Here is a 14,239-nt window from a genome sequence, read left to right as displayed (position 1 = left end):
TTTACAATGAGTCCAATGCTAACTGTCAATTCAAATTAGTCTTTAATGAGTTTTTATCCATATTTGAAAGTGGTTTCCCTAAGCAGGTAATTAAATGTACTAACAACAAGTCTTTAATAAACTCTGTGATCGCTGTAGGTATCAGCCTCTTCACAAGGAAAAAGGACTTGTTGAAAATAAATAGAAACAGTAATGACACAGAAATACTTTTCTATTCTAAAGAGAGCTGTAGCATATTAAGAAAAGTTTTTTTAAAAAGTCCAGTAGTGTCCATAGGTCTTCACAATTTTACTGATCAGATAATAGAATCAATATGGAATATGTTAAAAAATGGACAATGAAGGAGGATGGAATCACCTTTGTTAAATAGCATTGTAAAAGGAAGTTAATGTGTAGCAGATATTTTTATGACTAATTTATAAAAATAGGTGAAAAATTTGGTGCCAGTTGTGTAGAAGAGAAAGCAAAACAGTGCAATGAAGAAGGAATACAGAGGAAATTTAATTAGTTAAAACTTAATCTCGCATTGCTGTCTGAAATAAGGAGGAGTATAATGACTCTAAAAAGTAAAAGGTCATATGAGGTGTATAGTATCTCCAAGAAGACGCTAATATTTTGTGGACCTATAATATATAATGTTGTTAGCCACATATGTAATGCTCATTTAATTTAGGGTGTATTCCTAGAAAGACGGGTAAGGCTCTCTCTAACAAGGGTGACCACAGATGTAATAACTGCGGCCAAACACAACTAGTAACATCATTTTTAAAATGTCTGAGAAAGTAATTTTAACATGGCCAGCTGACTGGTTGCTTTGGGGGTAGAAGGACTAGGCAGCTAGGGCTTAAACACCATCGTGACACAAAAAAATTTGTGTATATTTTATTATAATAACCAAGTTCCTTGACAATGTGACATTAGCAATGCAAATGAATAACGGCACCTGAAACACAAGAGAGAAACTTTAAGCTCCAATGTATCCGGTTAATCGGAATGTTCCGCAAATCTGGCTCATCAAGGAACTCAAACACTTTCACTTTAAAACGTGTTCATAAAACAACCTTGAAGCACATACAACAACAATAGATCAAGTTAACAGGCTACGCTCTGTAATTTGTGACAAGAGTATCCTTGAGTGCAATGCAAAAAAATTTAACAACACAGTTCATTTAAAACAGCGAGCGAGATACATACCTTAACCCAAATACCAACAGACACAGAAGGCAAATTAGATATTCACCAAGATTAACAATCCAATGGTAAAAATTCTGCTGAACTCACTTGTGCTGTAACATGAATTAGTACTTCGTGGAAGTTCGTTCCATCTAAGAAACTTACTGAAAGGCAGACTGTTTATGGCCATTTGCGTTTCGCTTCTTTTATTTGTGAAGTATATTCAGTGTCCTTTTGTGCATGTCGTTCTTTATACATATCATACATGTTTTATGTAGTATTTACAATATGTTACTATGTTACATTTTGTCATGTTTTTATATGTATTAAAAGAAACGTATATTACGGACCACTTAAGATGCTTCGCAAATAAAAGAAGCGAAAAGCTTATGGCAAACAAACTGCCTTTCATTTAGTTGCATAGACTGAACATAGCTCCATAAAGCAACTAAGGAACGACGGAAAACAGAAGAAATGGAGATGAATTAGAAAAATCACTTCAGTCACTTAATAAGCACAGCATATCAGGCCGCCAATCATACTCCCTGCCAAAGATGATAGACTTCAGAGCGAGACGCGACCTGCCGATTAGCTGCACAGCTCAGTAATGTACTACAGCGTTGTCACCCACCTATGTAGTAACGGAATACTTAGGCAACCACAGTTTATAATTTTTGAGAACATGTCTCGCTGGAGTACCGCGGTTTATTTATTATTTAAAATGGAATATAAACAGTCACAACCATAATAATTTTTTTCTTCTATAAGGTTAGATCATGGTGTGGGTCTGAAGATAGTCTAAAACAGACCCAAACCAGTAGCTATATACGCTACTGGCAATTAAAATTGCTACACCACGATGATGACGTGTTACAGACGCGAAATTTAACCGACATGAAGAGGATGCTGTGATATGCAAATGATTGGCTTTTCAGATCATTCACACAAGATTGGCGCCTGTGGCGACACCTACAACGTGCTGACATGAGGAAATTTTCCAACCGATTTCTCATACACAAACAGCAGTTGACCGGAATTGCCTGGTGAAACGTTGTTGCTTCGTGTAAGGAGGAGAAATGTCTACCATCACGTTTCCGACTTTGAAAAAGGTCTGATTGTAGCCTATCGCGATTGCGGTTTATCGTATCGCGACATTGCTACTCGCGTTGGTCGAGATCCAATGACTGTTAGCAGAAGATGGAATCAGTGCTGGATTCCAACGGCCTCGTATCACTAGCAGTCGAGGTGACAGCCATCTTATCCGCTTGGCTGTAACGGATCGTGCAGCCACGTCTCGATCCCCGAGTCAACAGATGGGGACGTTTGCAAGACAACAACCATCTGCACGAACAGTTTGACGACGTTTGCAGCAGCATGGAATATCAACTCGGCTGCGGTTACCCATGACGCTGCATCACAGACAGTAGCGCCTGCGATGGTGTACGACGAACCTGGGTGCACGAATGGCAAAACGTAATTTTTTCGGATGAAGCCAGGTTCTGTTTACAGCATCATGATGGTCGCATCCGTGTTTGGTGACAACGCGGTGAACGCACATTGGAATCGTGTATTCGTCATCGCCATACTGGCGTATCACACGCCTTGATGGTATAGGGTGCCGTTGGTTACACGTCTCTGTTACCTCTTGTTCGCATTGAACAGTGGACGTTACATTTCAGATGTGTTACGACCCGTGGCTCTACCCTTCACTCGATCCCTGCGATACCCTACATTTGAGCAGGATAATGCACGACCGCATGTTGCAGGTACTTACGGGCCTTTATGGATACAGAAAATGTTCACCTGCTGACCTGGCCAGCACATACTCCAGATCTCTGACCAATTGAAAACGTCTGGTCAATGGTGGCCGAGCAACTGGCTCGTCACAATATGCCAGTCTCTACTTTTGATGAACTATGGTATCGTGTTGAAGCTGCATGGGCAGCTGTACCTGTACACGCCATCCAAGTTCTGTTTGACTCAATGCCAAGGCGTATCAAGGCCGTTATTACGGCCAGAGATGGTTGTTCTGGGTACTGATTTCTCTGGATCTATGCACCCAAACTGCGTGAAAATGTAATCACATGCCAGTTCTAGTATAATATATTTGTCCAACGAATACCCGTTTATCATCTGCATTTCTTCTTGGTGTAGCAATTTTAACGGCCAGTAGTGTATAAGAAAAAAATTTATTGCGGTTGTGACCTATTATATTCCTTTTTAAATCACAGTTTGGATTTCAAAACGGGTATTAATCGACACTCTGCCCATCGAAATAAAACGTCTGACAGATAGCAGAAATGTTTTCAAATATAGATTAAACCGCTTCTTCAGGTATTCATGCCTGTAGCCATATTGGTTACATCTCTATACGACAGAGGAATTCTTGAGAAGAGATAATTAGCCATTAGAACTGTAAATGGGCAGCATGCAGCCATATAACTATTAATTAATATTTTTTTATTTAGTTGTATAAAATCATTCTACGTTTGTTCTGTTGTCACGTTGAACATTATACGGTTCATTGTGAATCTGATCTAAGGAACAAGTAAGTAACCAACTAACTAAAATGATGTGTCATGTTTTGCACGTAATCTAATCAGCGTTTACTAATAATGTCAATGGAAGCGGTAATACAGACGGTACGGCTTCTTCACAATGTACGTAAATGATAGATTCAGGTCCTCATAAAGACTTCACGTCTTGCTGCCTGTGGGCATAATGGTTACACCTGCAGTATCCTATAACTAGGTTATTGAGACACTCGCTGTGGGTCGCCTGGAAATGTTTGACTTTCGCTCTTTTACTATCCCCTTCCATATGCGTATCAAAAGTAGTTAGAGATAATGTTACCCATTACTCAGCTAATGAACATAATTAAGCAACGATAGTTTCGAATCTAGTAATCGCCATTGGTAACACCAGTACAATATTCACCTTCTTGTAGCAAAGATAATTCCGCTTCTGAGTGCATATGCTGATGATGATGGCGTGTCGTCGTTGCAGATGGGGCGACCGCCGCCCGCGGCAGCCGCTGGGGGCCCGGGTACGACGCCCGCCTGACGCCGGCGCGTCGTCGCGCCCGCAGCACAGGTCTGTACACCCCTGCTGCACGAGTGTTCAGCGTACACAGTGCTTCAGTGCTTTTGAACTGACTCGCTGGGTAGAAGAACTTCTGTAGGTGAACATTTTTCTTTACTTTTAAGTTATAATCATAAAAATTACAGCCGTTGTTGTTCAGTTGCTACAGTACTGGATACCTGGCGGAATAACTATAACTATTACATATCTTTCTGGCAACGGCCTTGCTGCATTGGATACACCGGTTCCCGTCAGATCACCGAAGTTAAGCACTGTCGGGTGTGACCGGCACTTGGGTGGGTGACTATCCGGTCCGCCATCCGCTGTTGACATTTTTCGGGATGCACTCAGCCTCGTGATGCCAATTGAGGAGTTACTCGACCGAATATTAGCGGCTTCGGTCAAGAATACCTTCATAACGAACGGGAGACCGGTGTGCTGACCACATGCCCCTCCTATCTGCATCCTCAGCTGAGGATGACACGGCCTTTGGACATACCCAATGGGCCATATGTGGCCTGAAGACGGAGTGCTTAGTGCTTGCTTTTCTACTACATTTCTTTTGCGACTGTGGCAACGGCCTTGCCGCAGTGGCTATACCGGTTCCCGTGAGATCACCGAAGTTAAGCGCTGTCGGGCGTGGCTGGCACTTGGATGGGTGACCATCCAGGCCGCCATGCGCTGTTGCCATTTTTCGGGGTGCACTCAGCCTCGTGATGCCAATTGAGGAGCTACTCGATCGAATAGTAGCGGCTCCGGTCAAAGAAAACCGTCATAACGACCAGGAGAGCGGTGTGCTGACCACACGCCCCTCCTATCCACATCCTCAGCCGAGGATGACATGGCGGTCGGATGGTCCTGATGGGCCACTTGTGGCCTGAAGACGGAGTGTTTTGCGACTGAGTTTATATTATCGTTATTAACCAAACATATTTATCTAATTTTCTTTGGTACCTTCAATTATTTTTATGTCTACTGTGTTTTATGGCTCTCTGCTGGCCCTTGTGTAAGCACTTCTGTAGTCAGACATTCCTAGTAAGTCTCCAACAAACTGCGTATGACAAACTTACTATTCACTGGTTTGATCAAACCACGCTGTACACTAGAACCCTGCTATACCATGGCCGCAGATGTCTGAAAACGTACGGGGTTTGATCAAAATGTGGAAACATGGAGAAAAATGCTTAACATAAATGTAGATGCTAGCCAAGCCTGCACGTTGCGCTGGTGTATTTGAGCACGACTGGCACCTGTGCGGTGTTTTCAACTCGTCTCAGCTGTCAGTCGTGGGCAGAACAGTGTTCTGTGTAGTTGTGAGTGCATTATGTCGGAGCTAAGTGAATTCGAGCCTGGACAAGTTGTTAGAGCTCTTATGGTGCTTGCTTCTGTAACCAAGGTAGTGGAAGTGTTTGTTGTTTCAAGAGGCACCGTACTGAAGATTTACAGCGCATACAGGAAAAGCGGAAGAACAGAATCCGCTAAATCACAATGCAGAAGAAATTATTTGTTGAGTGATAGTGACAGACGGCAATTGAAAATGCTTGTAACGAAAAATAAGAGGACGACTCTGCAGCACTGGATGTCACATTCGAGATCCCTGTTTGCACTAAAACAATAGGAAGGGAGTTCCATAAGGAGGGAATTGCTGGGTGAGCTGGAACAGCAAAACCAGTCAACAGTGATAAAAATGCTTTTAAGAATAAAACGTCGTGCCGAAGCCATAAAATTTGGACTAAGGAGCAATGGAAGTATGACATTTGGTGGGTTGAGCCTTGTTTCACACTGTTTTCAACTTCTGACCATTTACGTCCCAAGAGTGAAACATGGCGGGGTTTCCGTGATGATTTGGGCAGCCATGTAGTGATATTTCATTGGTCACAAAGCTACTCTGCAAGGTAGCTTTACTGCAGATGATTATGTGACCATTTCGGCTAATCAGGCCCAACCAACGGTACAGTGTCTGTCCCCCATTGGTGACACTGTGTTCCAGGATGCAGGACTCCTGTTCACACAGCTCGAATTGTCCAGGACTGGTTTTGTGAGCACGAGCATTAATTGTTGCGTCTCCGCTGGACACCAGTGAACAGATCTCAATATTACCAAGCCTTTGTGGTATACTTTGGAGAGAAGAGTGCATGGTAGTTAACCACCTCCGTCACAGTTACTTGAACTTGCGACTATTTTGCATCAAGAATGGTAAAAGATCCCCCTGATAACGTGTATTAATCCGTTACGAGACAACTGGAAGCTATTTTGAATGCCAGCTGTTTCCCTGCACCGTATTAGGATTGGTACTGTGTTGTGGTTTTGGAGGCTCCATAGTTTTTTCCGCCTGTGTATTAAGGATGTTTTTGTCCAGAAGTGCTTACGTAAGGGCCAATAGCACTCCGTCTTCAGGCCACGAGTGGCCTACCGGGACCATCCGACCGCCGTGTCATCCTCAGCTGAGGATGCGGATAGGAGGGGCGTGGGGTCCGCAAATCGCTCTTCTGGCCGTTATTATGGTATTCTTGACCAAAACCGCTACTATTCGGTCGAGTAGCTACTCAATTGGCATCACGAGGCTGAGTGCAGCCCGAAAAATGGCAACAGCGCATGGCGATTTGGGTGGTCACCCATCCAAGTGCCGACCACGCCCGACAGCGCTTAACTTCGGTGATCTCATAGGAACAGATGTATCCACCTTGGCAAAGCCATTGCCTCCACACAAGGGCCAATGGATAAGTACAAGTCATTGGAGTGATGAAACCATTGAAAACGCCTAAAATATTTAAGTGAAGATGTTTGGTTAGAAATATAACTTTATTTACGAAATACGTTTAGTTGTTGTTTTTACAAACAGCCTAAAGAGCATTTTAAGATACTTTGTAACTTCCGAGTTTAGAAGATCGTATCAATGGTAGGCGTTATTGTATGGATCGTGCCAATTAAACAAAGTATTTCACAGGCTGTTATTTATTTAAACTCAAAGTCGTATAACTGGCAAAACAGAATATTTGCCGATATGTGCACCATACTGTAGTGGAAGAACCAATGTATTTCTTGGTAGAGGGATACAGACGTATCAGGTGATTTAAACTGCTCTCTAGTGGTTATCTGAAAAATTACTTAACAAGAGATGTTTCCTCTATGGATGCAAAGAGATGGAAGTGCCCATACATGTCTTCGGTTGCAAATGGTTTGTAAACTGTTGTGAACAGGTGATTTGATGCATTAGAATTTGACAAGTAAGAAGCTGCTTTTGCGTTCAAAATGTTATAACAGAAGAATGGATGTAATGACAGATAGATAATGAAAATGCTAATAGTGATGATCTTTTGAGGCATGTACAACAATTTCCCCTGTCTGTAATGACCCTCAGTGCCTTTAGTGACAATACAAGCATCAAAATAATAACAAAAACATTATTAAGTTTTGGATGTATACCATAAACTACACTCCACTGAAGACCATGTAACACAAGTTCCTGATTTCAGGCCACTGTTGTATAGAATGTTTTATAAGACTACTCTCAAAGATGACATGATGTTTGATTCGACTGACTTAAGACAATGATGCATACGACGTAAGAGTTTAGCAGTAATGCAGCTGAATGCACTGTCACCACCTGCCACAATAGAAAAACATCTGAACCTGGAGCAGTTACTGTTGTCTCCAATTTACCATTCACTCTGAACGAATATTAAACATACAACAAAAACATCGGTTTCCAAACCATATAGGAGATCAGTACCAAGAGCCAAGCGCACAATCTGGTAACGATGTGATGCCTTCTGATGATCCTATGTGAGACTCAGACTAGACATTTCCCCTAATAAAAATAGATGGGAGGATTTGTATGTCTGTGTGATAAGAGCTTACTTGGAAATTTATTTTTCTGTATGTGATATTGTTTATTTTACATAGGGCCGAGTGGAGATACCTCTGTGTGAAGTCACGGTAGCTGTTGGAAAACTGTGAAGTGTCTTCGACGCTAGTGAAATATTATAAAAGTTTACTCTCAGTGTTTATGAGTCGTCGTTCTTTCGCACCAGCCTCGGCTGTTGCTCATCATTCAGCTGTGTGTTGGACTGTAGCTGACGTTTGTACACTCAGTTCAGTGGTTGAACGCCCAGGAGAAGATGTCAGCAACGCTGGTGCTGCAGCGGAGTGCCTGCTGGCGGGCACGGCTGTTGCCCAGGACAAAATAATTCTCAAGCTGGCTGCTTGAGCGTCCTCAGTCCCAGGCCAAATTATACAATGACCCTTGATGACCTATACGCAACGTACCTGGTGTCGGTAGTCGTGTGGTCAGTTGATCTCCCTGTTCCTGGTAGATTTCAACATCAGTCAGTTCCTCCATTAGTAGATGGAGTCAGTAAGCAGCATTTACAGGGTGTTTCAAAAATGACCGGTATATTTGAAACGGCAATAAAAACTAAACGAGCAGCGATGGAAATACACCGTTTGTTGCAATATGCTTGGGACAACAGTACATTTTCAGGCAGACAAACTTTCGAAATTACAGTAGTTACAATTTTCAACAACAGATGGCGCTGCGGTCTGGGAAACTCTATAGTACGATATTTTCCACATATCCACCATGCGTAGCAATAATATGGCGTAGTCTCTGAATGAAATTATCCGAAACCTTTGACAACGTGTCTGGCGGAATGGCTTCACATGCAGATGAGATGTACTGCTTCAGCTGTTCAATTGTTTCTGGATTCTGGCGGTACACCTGGTCTTTCAAGTGTCCCCACAGAAAGAAGTCACAGGGGTTCATGTCTGGCGAATAGGGAGGCCAATCCACGCCGCCTCCTGTATGTTTCGGATAGCCCAAAGCAATCACACGATCATCGAAATATTCATTCAGGAAATTAAAGACGTCGGCCGTGCGATGTGGCCGGGCACCATCTTGCATAAACCACGAGGTGTTCGCAGTGTCGTCTAAGGCAGTTTGTACCTCCACAAATTCACGAAGAATGTCCAGATAGCGTGATGCAGTAATCGTTTCGGATCTGAAAAATGGGCCAATGATTCCTTTGGAAGAAATGGCGGCCCAGACCAGTACTTTTTGAGGATGCAGGGACGATGGGACTGCAACATGGGGCTTTTCGGTTCCCCATATGCGCCAGTTCTGTTTATTGACGAAGCCGTCCAGGTAAAAATAAGCTTCGTCAGTAAACCAAATGCTGCCCACATGCATATCGCCGTCATCAATCCTGTGCACTATATCGTTAGCGAATGTCTCTCGTGCAGCAATGGTAGCGGCGCTGAGGGGTTGCCGCGTCTGAATTTTGTATGGGTAGAGGTGTAAACTCTGGCGCATGAGACGATACGTGGACGTTGGCGTCATTTGGACCGCAGCTGCAACACGGCGAACGGAAACCTGAGGCCGCTGTTGGATCACCTGCTGCACTAGCTGCGTGTTGCCCTCTGTGGTTGCCGTACGCGGTCGCCCTACCTTTCCAGCACTTTCATCCGTCACGTTCCCAGTCCGTTGAAATTTTTCAAACAGATCCTTTATTGTATCGCTTTTCGGTCCTTTGGTTACATTAAACCTCCGTTGAAAACTTCGTCTTGTTGCAACAACACTGTGTTCTAGGCGGTGGAATTCCAACACCAGAAAAATCCTCTGTTCTAAGGAATAAACCATGTTGTCTACAGCACACTTGCACGTTGTGAACAGCACACGCTTACAGCAGAAAGACGACGTACAGAATGGCGCACACACAGACTGCGTTGTCTTCTATATCTTTCACATCACTTGCAGCGCCATCTGTTGTTGAAAATTGTAACTACTGTAATTTCGAAAGTTTGTCCGCCTGAAAATGTACTGTTGTCCCAAGCATATTGCAACAAACGGTGTATTTCTATCGCTGCTCGTTTAGTTTTTATTGCCGTTTCAAATATACCGGTAATTTTTGAAACACCCTGTATTTAATCAGGTGAAGGCCATCATCTCGAGAGCATCGTCGGCTAGTTGACTGCATGTACCGGAGCATCTACAACATAGATTCACTACAGTATTGTTATCATGTAATCGAGTGCCATTACTGTGAATGCCATCGATCCCAATAATCTTCTCATGACAAGAGGTGGGGATCTGGGAGATTTAGAGGGAGCTAGCATGAGGCTACGACATGTGACTCGGTTCGTAATGAAATTCTGATTTTATTCTGATATATTTACTTAAGAGGCTGTTAACTGCAATGTTGGTTCCTCGCTACGTGCTCTTGTGAGAGAGATAGAGTTTCCTGCAACAAGTCTTACGATCTTAGGAATATACTGTCACAGTCTGCTTTCTTTTGTATGTGTATCCCCATTCAGAAGACGGCGTAGTAATGTGTCAATAATCTGACCAATTTGCGACATATTGGCTCTCTTCCTGCTACCGCCTCTCGCTCCCTGGGATGGCTTGATTTTGTCCGTGGCAATGTGAGTGACATTAATAAAATTTTTCTGATTTCTAGCCTTTACTATCCTGTGCCTTATCCACTCCATTGTACGGATAATCAATGAGACTTACGCGTATTGGCTACTGTAAAACGTGAAAATGAGGTAAAACGTTATATCACATTGTTAAGGATCATTCCAGAGCTAATATTCATGAAGGTTCAAGGGATGTAAGTGACATATTTTGAGGCACAGACATGTAAGAGCTATCTAGATTATGGATAAAAACTTTCCTGAACATACCGTTGTGATTTTAATTCACTGATATTGTCTGTGTAGCTTGAGTAATAGCCACTACATATAGTACCTACTGTAAACAATATAAGAAATGAACATTGAATTTTAAATATCATACAGACTTTGAAGCTCATTTTCTCAAAATCGTGATTTCGTCACATCCACCACTTTCTTGTTGACTGTATCATATATTACTGGATAAATGCTGGTTACGTTGCAATTTCATACCCTAGTTCTAATTGAAGAGTAAGAATTTCGAGTAATGATGCATTACAGTCAGTGTGTTTACAGCCAATCGCCAGGCGATGTGGTAGTGTGGCAGAGGACTTCCTAATTAGGGATAAATGAGAGGGGATTACTAACTGCAGCATTTGGTTTAATCAAGGGAAACCGCCGACAACGCTCGACAGAATATATGGATAGGAACCGTTTTTTATTCTGACACAATATGCTCCATACAAACACATGAAAGCTTATTGTATGTGCAAGTGCATTGCCCGACAACTACAATGTATTGTCTCGCTGGCGCAGTCATTGATTTATGCAATGACAGAATGCGGTTGATATTCCCAACTGCTTAACCAAAAGTCTGCTAGACGTATGTGTGGAACTCCAGACATAAATCTTATTACTTTCATTTGCACAATGAGTATTATCCCATAGGACATCGGTGAATGTATCTATGTAATATATGTTACCTTACTGCTCTCTGTGTCCCGGATGTTAGTAATTAGTCTTTTGGCAAAAGTGGCTTAATCTAAACATTTTAGTGCGTCTACTATATGGTTTTCCAGTTCCCGTTTTCATCAATATGCAGTCCCACGAGTTAACGAGAGCTCTTTGTAATGAGACACTGGCAAATCAGTTGTAAAGAGTAGAGGAAATATCCCTCCAAGTACATATATGTCGATTCACGCTAACACCATCGTGAAAGAAGTGTGTCACAGTCAGCAGAGAGTACGTGTTCTGGTTCGCTGCAGACACAGTTCTGTTGCGGTACAGATAATATGTGCCTCATGTTATTAGAGTAAAATGATGCGCCAATTGTAAACGTGCTCCGAAGCTGAAGTACGCGGGGCAGTATGACTTTTGTGGGCAAAACGTCTAAACTGCACGCAGAATAACCAATAAATTCCGGCGGTGTTTGGACCAGAGCATAGGCCGTGTCGCGCCCAGTCGTAGTGAAATGGTATCAACAACTTGGCCAAAGCCGCACAGACGTGGGTGGTGCTGATCAGTGAGGAAGGGCAGTTGACGTCGATCACAGAGGGCAATGTCCAGGCGATCGAGTAAGAACACAGAAATTAAGAAGAGAGCTGAGAGCAACAAAATATAAACGATGAGATATGAAGAGACTTATAGGGGTTGACTCTCTTGGAGAGTTGTATCAAACCAATATACTAACTAAAAGACGGAGGACTACATGATGAACTCTTGTTAAGAATGTGGAGGATGTTTTCCCAGAAATATTTATGTAGCTTTTTTTGTTTTCTGGCAGTAATACCTTGAGGCTCTGAATATACGGCGTGGGGCTTCTTTTAACGGTCTATGTATTGTCATACACCGAAGTCGAGGTGTAAATTTGTTGAACAATCCCTGGAAACAGTCACATCCGTTAAAAATGTAGGGCGTGACATAAAATAGGATGAACACATATAACAAACTGCAGGGAAGGGAGATGCCAGATAGAGATTCAGTGGAAGAATTGTCAGCAAATGAGGACCAATCGTGGCTTTCAAAATCCTCGTCAGATCGATACTTGAGTATCGTCCGCCAATTTGTGGATCTTACAATAAAGGATACAGATACGAGAAAGAGAGAAGAGTAACGTGTTTCGTCGGAGGATTGTTTATGTATGTGGAGTGATGTAAAAAGGAAGAACCACATATAATTGTACGAAGGAGAAATTCCAGACAGATTCACTAGAAGAATCCCAAGAAGATGTAGTCAAACCATGTTTGAATAGCTTCTTTTCGTTTTTCTTTTTTAAAAAAAAGAGACATAAAGGAAAGACAGAAGATCAAGAGAAAGAGGAGCTTGTTTGTTCAGAGGATTGTTATAAAGTGTTAAAGCGGCACGAAGATACCGACATAACTCGAGTGCATTACTGGTTCGTTTACTGTTAAGATTCCGTGAGCGTATTTTCCTACGAGAGTCAACTAATATAGGGATTTCTTCCACATATATCCAGCGAAAGGCGCATTGATATAAAATTAGAAACACACGAGATCGCACGGAAAAATACGAGGTGCATTCAGTAAGTAATGCAAATTTTTTCTCGACCAGTTTCGGTTGAAAAATGCGAAATTTGTTGCTAGGCATCGTGGAATATTCCTCCATCAGTCCCTATAGTTTAATGAAGTTCCCATAGTTGGCAGTGTTATACATAGCCTTCAAATTGTCGTCTGTAATAGAGGTGCGTTCCAATCAGAGAGCTGACATTGAGTTTCTTTCGGCGGAAAACCAGAGCATCGCAGATAGCGCTTGCAGATTCTCTTCAGAGACTTGGCAGGGAACAAGATTGCAACAAGGACTCCGAAACCTGTGCGATCTGTTGGGTGCTGGGCGGTGCACACAGCTCTGACTTTTGCAATGTTAGAACGTGGAGACCCTCTCATTCGAAGTGACCGACGGATTACAATCAAACATCTCGTTGCGCATCTGGATGTGTCTGTTGGTAGTGCTAATACAGTCTTCCATCAGTTGGGGTACTTAAGGTGTGTGCCAGCTGGGTTCCTGCCGCCTAACAGAAAACCATAAAGAGCAACGAAGGAGCATCTGTCACGAATTGATTGCGCGTTAGGAGGTTGATAGTAACAATTACTTGTCAAACATCGTTACAGGCTATGAAACGTTGGTTCATCGCTTCGAACCGGAAACAAAACGGCAATCCATGGTGTGGTGCCACACCACTTCTCCTCCAAAGAAAAAGGTAAAGCCGCACCCTGAGCCGGTGAAGTCATGGAGACTGTCTTCTGCAACTCCGAAAGGGTTATTCTGTCAGACGTCCTACCTCATAGGTCAACGATCAACTCTGAAGTGTACTGTGCTACCCTCAGGAAACTGAAGAAGCGACTTCAACGGAAACGGCTTCAACGTGTTGGACGCCACAAAAATGCAAACGAACTTCTCATTCTCCATGACAACGCAAGGCTTCACATGAGTCTGCGCTCTCGAGGGCAGCTCAGAAAACTTCATTGGACTGCTTTTCCTCATCCACCCTGCAAACCGGATCTCCCACCTACCGACTTCCTATATGGATGATGGGTAGGTTATTGATGCAGCAATAAGATGGCTTCGACCTCGTTCA

The 14,239-nt window shown here is 42.8% G+C and overlaps 1 pseudogene; it reads left to right on the top strand.

Moving 5' to 3' along the window:
• The first annotated feature begins 4,826 nt into the window (after window positions 1-4,826).
• On the top strand, window positions 4,827-4,944 carry LOC126485451 (5S ribosomal RNA; annotated as a pseudogene).
• The last annotated feature ends 9,295 nt before the right edge of the window (window positions 4,945-14,239 follow it).

This window comes from Schistocerca serialis, chromosome 6 (assembly GCF_023864345.2).
Source record: "Schistocerca serialis cubense isolate TAMUIC-IGC-003099 chromosome 6, iqSchSeri2.2, whole genome shotgun sequence".
Lineage (NCBI taxonomy): Eukaryota > Metazoa > Arthropoda > Insecta > Orthoptera > Acrididae > Schistocerca > Schistocerca serialis.
Note: the sequence above shows the minus strand (reverse complement) of the source record. Positions and strands in the feature narration are given on the sequence as shown.